A 13585-nucleotide genomic window follows, 5' to 3' on the forward strand; every position below is an offset into this window, starting at 1 on the left:
AGCCAACATCCTTCCAGATCGCAGACGTATTGAATAGGTTTTCAGTTTCTAAAAGCCTCCCCATGTTTTATTTTATCCACCACGCATAGGTAATGAACTTGATGTCTTCATAAAGCATGATATTTTGTAGTGATTATTTTAAGTTCTCTCATGCATTGTCTCATTTCATTAGTTAATGATCATTATGACAAAATAATAAAAAGAGTCCTTTAAAAACACTCCCGATGGTGAAGATGTCAAATACCAATTACCATAAATGTGGTGGCAAGACTAGTAGCATTTTTCTCACGCGATGCTGTGCAATCATTTTCATTGCACAACTCGATTATTTTTTTCTTATCTGTAGATGGTAAACTTTTTGAGGGGCACACACTTATGAAGTGGATACTTAGCTCCCGGCCACTGGTGTTGTAAAGGGAGGGGACCCTGAGTGCCCACGACTTCCCCAGCATGTGGCACATTCTTGATTTCTTCTTACAATTCATGGCAGAACTTTAAATCCTCATATCTTGTCCAGTCTGTGTTGTTGAGATTCATTGGAAGGTGAGTGGCGATGGCGGTTGTCCCAGGCTTGTCTGACCCAGCGGCCATGACTGTTTAGTGCTCCTTGGATCTAAGGTTTGTGATTGGTCCTGGGCCACAGTATTCATCCTTTGTGTCTTCCACAAATGACATGCTCAGATCATAGGGGAACTTGAATTTGAACCCAGGACTTTATGGTTGCTAGGCAAGCGCCTTGCCACTTGAGCCAGGGTGTGCTCAGCCTTTTAAAGTGCTACTGCCAGTTTATGGCAACACGAATGCTACCCTTCGTGAGGACAGAACTGCACAGTTCACAGAGTGCTCTATATTTGCTATCTATCTCATTTAATCAGTACAGTTTGCTTACCTTTTTATTGCTGGTTTATATGTGGAAAGCCCAGGATTAGAAGAGGAAGGGGCTAGCCATTATATGATGCTTTACATGCATTCTCTCCTTCATCCTTCACAGTAGCCCTCAGGTAAGCTATTATATTTGTACTTTACTGGTAAAATACCCAAGGTTCAGTGGAGTGTGGCGGTACATGTGTGTAAGCTATCTGGGAGGCAGAGGAAGGAGGATTGTGAGTTTGAGGCTAGCTGGGGCAAGGTTAGGGAAGACTCTATCTTAAACAAGTGGTAGAGTTTTTGCTTAATATGTTCAAGGTCCTGGATTAAATCTCCAGCCTGGCCAATCAAACAATCAATCAATTGATTAATCAATTAATCAATTGGGATTTGCAAGGTGTTAATTAATGCTTGGTGCTGGTGGCTCACACTTATAATCCTAGCTACTCCGGAGGCTAATATAAGGATGGTAGTTTGAAGTCAGCTTTGGCAGAAAAGTCCATGAGACTCTTATCCAGATTTTAGAACTAGAGCTGTGGTTCAAGTGGTAGAGCACTGGCCTTGAATGAAAGAGCTCAGGGACAGTGCCAGGCCCTGAGTTTAAGCCCCAGACCCACAGAAAAGAAAGTGCTAATTTAGTGTATGATTGAATTGATATTTAAACACTGCGCCAGCCACACCACAGTGAAGGAACACCTTGTTGTCCCACAGAGAAGTCAGACGTGGTGGTTGCAGGCATGTCTGCCACTCTGCAGAATCCCCAACCCCAGCAATGTGTTGCAACGCCATTGAAGTCAATCGGCACCGTTCTCCAGAGCCTCTGTGCCGCACATCACAGATAACCCAGATCAGAAATCTGCTAGCTCAAGGATGGCTGAAGAAGGAAACAATGGCTTCCCTCCCAGATACTGTCACACGCATTTCAAGGAGGTCTGTTCCAAAGTCCTGAGAAATGACCCCATTCACCAGACGTGTGTTGGTGCCGGGGAATGCAGAGCATCTCCCGCAAGGACAGTGCTCTGTGTTCCAGAGGAAAACCCAGGCATGGCAGGCTCACGGTCCTGAAGCTAGACCCTGACGTTCAGTTTCAGGTCAGAGTCATTGCTTGCTGTGCTAAGAGAAAATTCATTTTCCTTGAGTGTTTTTTTTTTCCTTCCAAGTCACGTTTTACTGCTGGAGTTACTCAGCGAATTAATAGGTATAGAAATGCAAAGCTCTTTTCTTATTGCAGGCTATCGATCCGATTGCAGTGTCATGAATTGAAAGACAAGGCAAGTGTGATGACTGGTTGAGCTCAGGATTTTACATTCCTGTTGGCCTATTGGAAGAAAGCAGCATGTAGCGGACAGAAAGAAGCCTTTTGGTCTGACATGAATTATTCTTTCTTTGTCTGTCCTGTGAGAGCATTATTCAGTCCTAGTGAGATTTACAGCGTGAAAGGGTGCACTGTGTCCTGAAAGGAAAGAAAAAAAAAATTCAAACCCCAGGTTGCTTATTTCTGGAGCTGGAAATAATCCATACTGCATAGCTTCCTCTTAGAGATTCCCTACATATCACCTTTACAAAGCCCCAATCTGACAACAGCTCATTTTTGTCACATGGTTCTTTTACAGATTTCACTTGTAATCGTGCAGCATTTTCTTCATTCAGCCCATGCCCATTATGGGAGTATGTGACACTGTAGGAAAGGTGGTATGTGTTCAGGGATGTTCATTTTTAAGGTTATTTTCTTTTTTTTGATCATTTGACCTACTATTCCTTGGAATTCTCCCAGAAATTCAGATTAACTTGGGTTTGGTATGTGTACAGTATTATCCCCATACATATTTCATGACTAGTTTAGTATGGAAAAATTTGAGGGCGTCTTTAAGAAATAATCTCCCTCCACATGAAGGAAAATTCTCCAGATTGGACAAGAACATGCCAGATCATGTTTCATCTGTTTTCAAAAGAAAAGGTCGTGTCTTTGCTGTCCAGTTTATTGCATGTTAATGAGGCTGGCTAGTTTTCGGTTGTGTTTCTCATTTTAAAGATTGGTGGCTTGGAGGGCCTGGAAGGAACACGACGTTTAAAGCCCATCTAAACGGGCTGTGGAGAGTCAGGCTCAGGCGTTTACCCATCCCAAAGAACATGCCTTTGAGAACATGCAGTTTGGTCCATGTCCTTTGCGACTCTGTGTCCTGTCTCCTATTTTCTGCCTTCCTGTCTTTCTCCAGGTGTGATTGTTTTTGTTTTTTTTTTTTTTAAATTCCCAGCTGTTTGCAGATGTGGCTGGATAGGAAGCAGACACGGCCAGGCCCTGTGGCATGGCGTCATTTTGGGACACATATGGAAGACGCATCGAGAGCTTTCTGAACGCGGGGACAATGGGTGGTGGCTGGGTGGGGAGGGGGGCGGTCCGCCTCCCTGACCTTAAGCTTGGTGACAAATGGAGCCCGTTTCCTCTGGCTTGTCAGCGGCTCTCGGAGGGGAAAGGAGGCACATTCTGTGGCGGGCTGCACCGCCTGCCTTCCCGGTGAGCTGGTGTCTAAAAATACCTTCAGCCAGAGGCCGGCGGCCCGGGGAGCAGGCGCGCCCGGCGGCCGGGGAGCGGGCGCCTGCTTTCTTGCTCTTCCCATCTCGGTTCTGGAGCGAGGAGTTAAGTGATCCCAGCAGCCCTGCCAGGCTTTGAGTCGCTATTGTCTCGGCTTCCTCTCGGGTTGCCTTTCCAGGGGCCCCTTGCGCCCAGGCTGTGCGCCCACCCGCCCCGAGCTCCAGGGCCGGTGCGCTGGCACGGCTGTCTCAGCTGTGGCCGCTCTTCCCCGGCGAGAGCCCAGGATGGAACCGGACGGTGGGTCACGCCGACTATCTCTCTCCATTCCCTTTCTCTTCCTCAGCCTGGGCCGGGGCTCTTCTCTCCCCAGGGACAGACAGGGCTGGGGGGGCTCCTGGGCCCCCTCGCTCCCCCTGCCCTGGCTTGGTGAGGATTCTTTCTCCAGAGGTGTAGCAAGAGCTTGCCGGGCACTGATCCTGCAGCCCTGCCAACCAGACCTGCGCTCTGTCTCTGGCTTTCTCTGTGACCGTCAGCTCTCTGTGGCTGCTTCCCATGTTCAGAGAGGTGGAATATTGTTGAGCTCTGTTTGGAGGGAAAGTCCCAGGACCGGGAATAAAGAACAGGGAAACCAGGTGAGATTGCTTTTGACCCCTGCTATATCGCTTGGCTCTAAATTTCTGTCTCCCGGTGAGCCCTTGTGCTGGCAGTGATAAAGAGGCAAACCTTCCAGATACTTTCTGGATTGGGTCAGGAATGATTTCAGGTCTAACAAGAAGTGCTGGGAAAAGAAAAGCTGCTGCGTTTTCAGGATAAACCCCACAGCTGACCTGGGATTTAGAAAACACTGGCTCCTTCTGTGTGATCTGTGCTTGCCCTGAGAAGAGCTGCTCTTATTCCAGCCCCTCTTTTCCTCCTTGTGTCTTCAAGTTAGCAAGACTTTGCTGTCCTTGTACACCAAAAGGCAGGGCATGGTTTTTCAAAAAGGTTATTTGTGTTGAGGCTTCTGGAAAATGAGAGAAAAAGCCAATTCCTTGTTTTGTTTCAGGTGGCTGGCACAGAATACACTCAATACAAGTGAAACGTTCAATATAAGCTGTTACAATGAGCAACTAAACACACACACACACACGCACACACGTACATGTGTATACACGCACGCGTGGAAACAAACCTACCCAATATTAACTGAAATCTAGGCTTGAATGTGAACGACAGTGATTCTTGTCTGTGGAGGAGAATTAATCTACTATGACTCATTTTTTCCTTTTCTTTCCTTCAACGCCATTTTTGTAGCATTTTTCATAAAAGCTACTAAAATGGAGGATGAACCCTTCCCGCAGAACTCATTTCAGTGCTGATGGCAGCTGATTAAAATGGAGCAAGGATCAAATAGACGCCCAACTCCAGTTTGCCGCCAGGCGTTTCCTTTTAATTCAGCTTAATACATTTTGCAAAAGGAACACATGCTTCTCTGTGCTTCACATCAAATTATGCAGCCGGATCTGTGAATAACCTGTGATATTACATAGATTTGGAATTCAGCGGGAGAGAGGCAGAAGAGGGGTCCCTTATTTGCAGGCAGCCAGTGATGATCCAGGTACTGGAGGATTTGCATGTCTGCCACCTTTGTTCCTTGAGAGGCATTGAGAGGCTTAGCTATTGCTGATTAATTGATGGATCTAGTGACTGCAGGGCTGGAGGCTCCTGAGATGATTAGACACGCATGTGGCTTGACTCACACGTTAAGAAGCACCCCACTCTCATTTACACAGAGAGAAAGTCCTAGAGGCAGGACAGAGATTGCAGGACATAAAACAGAACACACACACACACACACACACACACACATACACACAGACTGATAGACAGACAGGGAAACAGGGAAAAGGGACCAAGAGGGATAGAGGAGGAGAAACAAAGACAGGCAGGAGGGAGGGAAGAAGTGAGAGAGAGGGAGAGGGAGGAGAGAGGGGAGAGAGATGGCTGGTAGCTACCATGTCCTTGCAAATAATTCTAAATTGCATTTGCTAATGTAGAAGCCTGTAGGACAATCCAACAATTCACTCACCCCTTTTATTTCTTCTCTGTGGGACATCTCCATCCAGACTATTGTCCCCCCAAATCCCCACCAAAATAACAAAACAACAAGACCCCCCCAAACCGGAAGAAGTGAGAGCCCTGCCATCTTAGCTCGGAATTCATCTGATTTCCGTTTTTGCCCCCTGCCTTGTATTCCTCAGTCCATTGTCCGGGCATCCAGGGCAGCCACCCTTGTTCTTGAGCGCCAGTCACAGCAGGAGCAGAGCTGAGGGTGAGAGAAGGCATTGTCCACGCCACCGTGGGTCTATTGTTTTTTTCTTTCTTTCTTTCTTTCACTGCTCTGCTTCCCCCACCCCCAGGCTTTCCTTTCCTGTGGCCTCTTTCCAGAGTCCCTAGCATAATGTAACAGGATTTTTTTGGTCATTTTATGCACAGTTTTGATAAACAGTTCAGCAACGCAGTCCATAGATTAGGAACTACATACAGTAAGAGTGGGAGACGGAGGAGGGAGTTTTACACACCTGCTGCCTTTTCCATTCGAGTTGCCAAAGACAGTTACTTCTGGAGGACTTCTGCTCTGGTATTTGTTTCCTGTTGCATTTAGTTTTTTGTGCTTAAAAAAACCACGAGGAGAGTCTCTCTCATTCGTCTGCCAAGCTTCCCTTGTTTTATTTGCGTGCACTGGGACACAGCTGATGGAGATTTTAGGGACAGGCAGATCTGTCTCTTGTGACTTGCTCCAATGTTGAAACCACTTCTTCTGCCTGAATCTGTGATGGTTTCTCTCAGGTCGTTTCAGTTTGCATGTGTAATTTGCGTGCTGATTTTCCAATACACACGAGCAAACAAGGCAAGACTAAAGCAAAGCAATTCTGACTGGTGTCCATGTAGCTCTGGGTTTTGCTAGTAAGCTCTTTCATTCCTTAAGCAATAGCTGGTCTTTTGGATAACATTTTGCATGAATAATTAACTTCTGCAAGGCCAAGTCTAGATAAACCCTAAAGTTTTCAGAGGTTCTAGACTCAAAATAGTTCCCTGGGCATAATTTTATGTAACATAAAAAGGTTAGAGATTTCCCAGCAATTTTATGCAATGTTTTTTTTCTTTAAATAAATACAACTGATCAGAGTTGGTTTTGCATAAGAAGACTCAGAGGAAGAAGCAGGTTAAACATGAACTTTATATTCAGATCATTCAACTACCCAGACAGGCACATTTCTACATTTTTTTTACAAACTTAAGACTAGCTTAGGGATATCATGTTCTCTTTCCCAAGTATTTTACCATGTATAATTATCTAGAAAAAAATTATCCCAGTGTGATCATTTCTCCCTGCCCCCAAGCCACCTACCTTCTGGCTCAAGTCCAATAATTCATTTGTGCCAGAACTTGCTAAATATTTGAAATTTTCAACCTCAAATGTATTTCAAGTTGAAGTAGACATGTGTGCCTACAGGGGAGGCAATGTTTTCTTTGGAGGACCCATGCCATTTTATAGCCCATGTGGGTAGATGGATATTTCAGTGTGAACCATGACTTCTTTCTTTTCCGCTTCATGATCATTGTGTGTGAATATGAGGGTGGAAAAACTTTTGGATCCCCGAAGACAAATGCCCTCACTTGGAAGTCTGAAATTTCTCGCATTTGAACCTTTGATTTGCCACACTGCAAAATCCTTGTGTCTCTTTTCTGGACTCATTGCCTTCATTTAGGGGTTTCAGACCCAGCCACCCAGCCAATGCTTTGTGCAAGGACAGTTTGAAATGTCTATAGAAAAGCAAACTTCTTACAGAAATGCAGAGCAGCTCATGGTCTGAATGCAAGTCTGAATTGAATTGCGGCCACCCTGCTAGTCCACTGTTTGATTTCCAGCATGGGACTGTATGCTCCTTACAGCAATTTCGGGCCAGAAAATTGTGAGCAAGGAGCATTGATCTGTGATGCAGTTACAGATGAATTTCCTAAATTTTCCACTTGAGACAGATTCCAAGGTGGAATTTTAACAAAGCTTTAATGAAAAGGGAAGTTGGTATTTCTCAGCTGGTTATTCAGAGCACTTTGTACAGGGGAAAATAGAGAATCCTGTTTTCTGATCAACTCTACTTTGGCAAATTGTGCTGGATGTGTCATAAGGCTGACTGTCTTTTCATTTAAAATGCTGGGAGAGACAAAAGAGGCAAATGAAAGGCTCTGGATCCCTGTAATCAAAGCACTGGAGATACGTTTCTTTGCACTTCCAAGCAGTGTAGTTCTCTACAAATTGGAAGGAGAACTCAGACCCATGGAGGGAGCCCACCTTTGCCTGTGTCCTCTGCAGATAGTTAACTTATTCTGGAATTAGCTTCAAAGGAGTGCTGAGCTTCTGGCCAAGATGAATTGATCCTGAGACATTTTAAAGGCAGAGGTTCAAGTTCAAACAGGAAACCAAGCAATTCACAAGATTGTATGTAGATGTTTCGCTGGACATAAAACTTGTACGCTAAACAGAAGGTATAACCTTGACATTTCCTTAAGCTGAGTTCGCTTTACTTCCAATATTTATGTATTGGGTACCCTAAGATCAAAATTTTCTTTGTGCCTTATATTACTTAAGTTACTCATATCTTTTAAAAAGAAAGAGAAGAGAGCTGGGAGTGTGGCCTAATGGTAGAGTGCTTGCCTAGCATGAATAAAGACCCAAGTTCGATTCCTTAGTACCACATACATAGAAAAAGCCAGAAGTAGTGCTGTGGCTCAAGTGGTAGAGTACTCTCCTTGAGAGAGTCCAAGGACAGTGCCCAGGGTCTGAGCTCATACCCCAGGACTGACTAAAAAAGAGAGGGGGGAGGGAGAGAGATCAGTTCTTTCAGACATTTTAAGAGAGTGTCTTACCAAGACTCAAGCAAAAACTCACATGTGTACGAATAATAGAATGTAGTGATTATTCCTCCTTCCCTCTAATGCCCTGGGGTTGATCTAAAGTAATCACCAAAATGACAGAGCATAGCCATTTGTTTATAGCAAAAACTCATTCTCAGTTTTCTCACTGATTGATAAAGTTTTCTTTTGCAAAAGCCCTGTCATTCAGTCTGTATTGCTAAGCTGTAGAAACACCTTGAAGAGTTACCACATACTAAAACCCTTAGAATTTCTTTTCTCCCAGTTGTGAAGACAAAATTGTAGTAGGTAGTGTCTCACGGATAGAACACTTTGTGAGTTTCCTGTGTGACAGGGGAACTCAAAACTCACATGGAGTGCAAAATACACAGGAAGGAGTTTCATAACATTCATAAAACACTGTGTAGATAATCAATAATTGGGATTGCTGAAGCCCATACCCATTTTTAAAAATTAGTATCCAATTTCATAATCCTTCTTTTCCTTTCCTTTTCCTTTCTTTCATTTTTTTTTAAACTCGGGGCCTGGGCATTGTCCTTGAGCTTTTCTTACAGCTCAAAGCATGCACTTTACCACTCATTCTTGGGCTGGTTTCAAACCACAATCCTCAGAGTAGCCAGGATTACAGGCGTGAGCCACAGTATCTGTCTTGTTGCCTTCGTTCTTAGCTGCATTTTTATCTGCCTTCACTGCAGGGAACCACACACAAGTGAGCTCCCTTCAGAGAGAATTTTACCTATTCCAGGTCACAGAATCTAAAGGCAATCGCAACTCTAGGGGCTTTCAAATATAACGATAAAGTCTAAGTTAAAGTTCATGGATTTTGTTGTAATTAAGATATACAACATCATTGTTTCCTGCCGTTAAGTAATTTCATACTAGACCTATCTGGGAAAAACCTCTAAACGTTTTTGACAACTATTATTATGATCTATGATAATGGTGACAATGTCTTCCGCCTGTCCTTCTAGACAATATGCTGTGATCTATTTTGAGTTTACTCTTCTTATGGTACTCAGGCTAATGGGCTTTCTCAACTTCCAGAAAACCTATGTCCTCCTGGGTTTCTCAGGAGCCAACTTAATGTTTTCGATGATGGGTTTTTCCTAAGTCGTACTAGACATTCAAGTTCATGGCTGGAGGAGATGGAGAAAATATGAGTGGTAGAGTATGTAGTAAATGTCCTTGAAGAGTTTATCATCTGGAAAAGAGGCAAGTAAATTCCGTTTAGGTGTTGTCAAGCATCTGTGAGTAGAATTGTTTGTCAAGCATTACGAAATGTGCCACAGGCAATGGACAGATGATTCTCCAAGCCCAAAGCAACTCCAAGGCTAGGGAGGTCATTTCCCGCCTCAGATTTGCAGTCTAGTGGAGAGGCTCCCGGCCATCTAGAGAAGGGTCTCGGTCTAGAGAAGGGTCTCCGTCTAGAGAAGGGTCTCTCAAGCTCGTGAAGGATCTCCCTTTCTTTTAAAGAATAGGTGGACTCATAAACATGTAGTCTCAATTAAATGCCGTGGCTGTCTTTGCATGGTGACAGATGCATCTCACTACCACGTCACAAGGCTGACAGAAGCTTTCTAATCTGAATCTTGTCTAAAGGATGGGTTCAATGACTTGAAACCCCATACGTGTGGTTTCTGCTCTTACTGTTCTGTGGTATTACATGGCTATACTGCATTCACTCCACTCATTAAAGGATGTTTGGGTTGTTTCCAGTTTGGAGTGTCTACAAATAGAATTGTTCTAAGTACTCGTGTACAAGTATTTGTGTGATTGTAAGCTTTCTTTCCTCTTGGGAGACTACCAAGAAGCAGAATTGTTGGTCTCACTCCTTGAGTTGGGTCTCCTTCTACTTCTGAGCCTAGGTTTTCCCTTTGCTTGGATCTGTGTTACCAGATTCAGATCCCCATCTTTCCTTTTCTCAAGTAAGCAGGCCTGGTCTGCTCCTTTTATTTCCATCCCATGGCCTTTCTCTTTCTGGCTAAGAATTCCCAGCCTGTAATCAAATGGGAGCGAGCCCATTTTAATTAGTCTAAATCTGTTTTTTTTTTCAGCTCTGAATTTGCTGATAAATTTGGATGACTGCACCAGTATTGTAGTACCCTCTGCTGGCTGATGCACAAAGCTGGCTTTATGCCTGTGGGAAGAGAGAAATCGTAGGTGTAACAAAAAGAATAAAAGGAAAAAACATGGGAGAAAGGACTCCACGGGACTTGTGGTGTACTACCATTGTAGTGACAGGCTGCTGGGGACACTTGGTGTATTTGATGCTATACATATAGATAAATGCTGTCATGTTTTTGTAGAACTCTACAATATTGTGCTTGTCTTCTCAATTGTAGGCAAAGATGGGCTGTCTGGAAAGCTGGACTCAGCCTGGAGCCTGCTACCCAGATTGCTATTTTGTGAAACCTTCCGCATACAAATGACTCAGATCCAAACATTCAAAAAATGATCTTGGGAGAGCCATCTGGTTCTTTGCTGGTTCTAAAAGCTCCATTCAGCCTGGGCTGTGGATCCAGTTCAAAAGATGGTGAGAGCTCTGTGTGGAGAATTAGTACATTCCACTGACCAGGGCTAGAAGTTGGCTTTTTAAAAATAGCCAAGTCTGGTGCCCCACAGGCAGACTGGAGATGGCTCTGCCAGGTCAGTGGAAGCCTGACAAATATCTAATTGATGATGATGTGGTGTAGGGTGGTTTTGGAACATAGGCATAGACACAAGCATACCATCAGGAAACGTGTTAATTTGTTTGGGTGTCTGATGCAGTCTGGGAATTAGGTTGAAGGAGCATGTGTAGGCAGTGAGGTGTCTCAGGACCATGTAATCATCCCGATGGGTACTTTTTCATTTGTGAATTAAAAATGGCAGTACGGTCATCCATGCTGTTTGGTTATCAGTGCAAATATGGTGGCCACTTCTACTCACTGGTTGCTTGCCTTTCCGATCCAAGGTTATAGCTATATATTCTGTGGCCAGAATAAGCATGAAAAGCTTGTGAGGTCAGCTCCTGCTCTGGGATCTAAGTGTGGATGAAGAAGAGAAGGGGACCCTGAGAACTGGAGAACGCAGATCTAGTCCTACCATCTCAGCAAGCATAATGCTTGATTCGCCTTCTGGTTCTGTGGGCTCGGGCTCTATCTCATCTGAAATCGGTAGATGGGTCAGATTTGGTGCTTCTGTAGCTTACACAGACCGAAGCGCAGGCATCCTGCATGCCAGCAGGGTCACTCCTGCATTCACTCTTTCTCACTTGGAAGGGTGTGTCATTAGCAGATGCAGAGTGTCATCTTATCTGTGTTTAACCCCAGCTCAACCCAGCACTAGGAATAACAAGGCTTGTGACACTCCAGGAATAAAAGGCCTTACTAGTGGTCTTTATAAGCATACTGTTCATCAGATTGCACGTATGAAGTTTTGGAATGGGAGAAATTACTGTGCCATGACCCTAGGTAATTCTTTTTCCTCGCATTCTCTCTCAGTGACGATTCTGGGGTTCCATGTCTGACTGTCCACACCTTTTGGAGACTACTGTACTGCTCTGCTGAAGAAGAGCTGAGATCTGTGTACCTCACAGGCAAAACACATTTGGTAAGTTTTAACCAGCAAGTTTAATGTTTGTTTTCCAAAGTAAGGAATTACAAAGATACCCCAGGCACTCACGGCCCTGTCAGAAGGCATCAAGTACAGTTTCCACAACTCAGACGCCGAAGTTCATGGATTCTAACTTTTTACTTGTCCTCACGTAGTTATTCAGTGGAGATGAGAATGGTATGTCATGGGACTTCTTTCAAAGGGAAGTTTGACTTGATGGGTTCTACAAAGCTCCATGGAGGACTTGACCAGCTCTGTGGGTCAGCTTCTTTCCTCGTGGCTCACGCCGGGGCTAAGCTTCCTGGTGGTGGACATTTCTAGAGTTCTAGCCTGGTCCCTTCCAGTGTTGGTTTGGGCCCTGGAGACCTTAGTACATTTCTGGTGAGGTGATTGATGATAATTATAATGCTTGTATTTATTTGGTTCCCATAAGAGTCACAATCTTACCAGTTTTTAAGTGTAACATGCAGTAGCCTGACACTCACTCATGCTCTTGGGTTTCCCTACTCCCACCCATTTGAACAGGCTTTCTTTTCCTTTTTCATTATTATCATTATTCATTATTATTATTTTTGCCAGTCCAGGGGCTTGAACTCAGGGCCTGGGCACTGTCCTTGAGCTTTCTCAAGGCTAGTGTCCTGCCACTTGAGTCACAGTACCACTTCTGGTGTTTTATGTGGTACTGAGGAATTGAACCCAGGGCTTCATGTGTGCTAGGCAAGCCTTCTACCACTCAGCCACACTCCAGGCTCTGTGCAGCCTTTCTTAATCCCCGCAAATGAAAACTCCATACCTGGTAAACCATTGCTTCACTTGGCGCTGTTGGCTCACATTTATAATCTGAACTACTCGGGAGGCTGAGCTCTGGAAGACTGCAATTTGAAACCAGCTCAGGCAGAAAAGTGTGAAGATTCTCTATTTAAGCAGCAAAATGGTAGTCAGGAGGCATGGCTCAAATAGTAAAGTACCAGTGATTATCAAGACTGTTGAGCAAGAGTGCAGGGCTCTGAATTCAAGCCCAGGGACCAACACCCAAACAACAATGAAAACCATGACTCCTCTCTCTCTCTTTCTCTCTCTCTCCTCTAACAGCTACTCTTCTGCCCTCTGTCTCCGTTCCTTTGATGATTACTTTGTTCATCATGTAAATAGAATCAGACAGTGTTTGTTGTTTTGTGATTGGCTTGTGTCGCAGTAATGTCCTTTCAGGCTCATTAATGTTCTAGCATATCAGAATTTTCTTCTTTCTCAAAGCTGAATACTAGTTTATTGTGCATACATGTCACAATGTATTTATCTGTTCATCTGTCCCATGAATACCTGGTTTGTTTCCAAATCTTTTGGCTGCTAAGAATAATTGTGCTTTGCACATAGGTGTACAAATATCTCTGAGTTCCTACTCTCAAGATTCTTTTGAATCTGTGCCCCAACGGAGGAATGAAATAGACATGGCATCTTTAATTTGTTGAGGTTGTACCTTGACAAATTTCTGTAGCGGTGGTATCATTTTATACTCTCAGACTTGTATGATTTCATCAACCTGTCTCATTTCCTATTTCATTTTGCTTTTGTTTTACATGGTAGACATCTAATGGGGTGGCAATGGTATCCCATTTTGTATTTGATTGTCATTTCTTTAAGGATTCGTGATATTAAGCCTCTTTGTGCTCGTTG

The 13585-nt window shown here is 44.1% G+C and overlaps 1 long non-coding RNA gene across 1 annotated transcript in view; it reads left to right on the forward strand.

Moving 5' to 3' along the window:
• Positions 1-11816: 11816 nt before the first annotated feature.
• LOC150045449 (uncharacterized) overlaps positions 11817-13585 on the forward strand; it is a 123943-nt gene continuing 122174 nt past the window's right edge. The window contains exon 1 of the long non-coding RNA XR_016532796.1: positions 11817-11908. This is a non-coding gene — a long non-coding RNA (uncharacterized LOC150045449). The remainder of the gene's footprint in view (positions 11909-13585) is intronic.

The sequence above is a fragment of the Megascapheus bottae genome, chromosome 27 (genome assembly GCF_031878675.1).
Source record: "Megascapheus bottae isolate mThoBot1 chromosome 27, mThoBot2.hap1, whole genome shotgun sequence".
Taxonomy (NCBI): domain Eukaryota; kingdom Metazoa; phylum Chordata; class Mammalia; order Rodentia; family Geomyidae; genus Megascapheus; species Megascapheus bottae.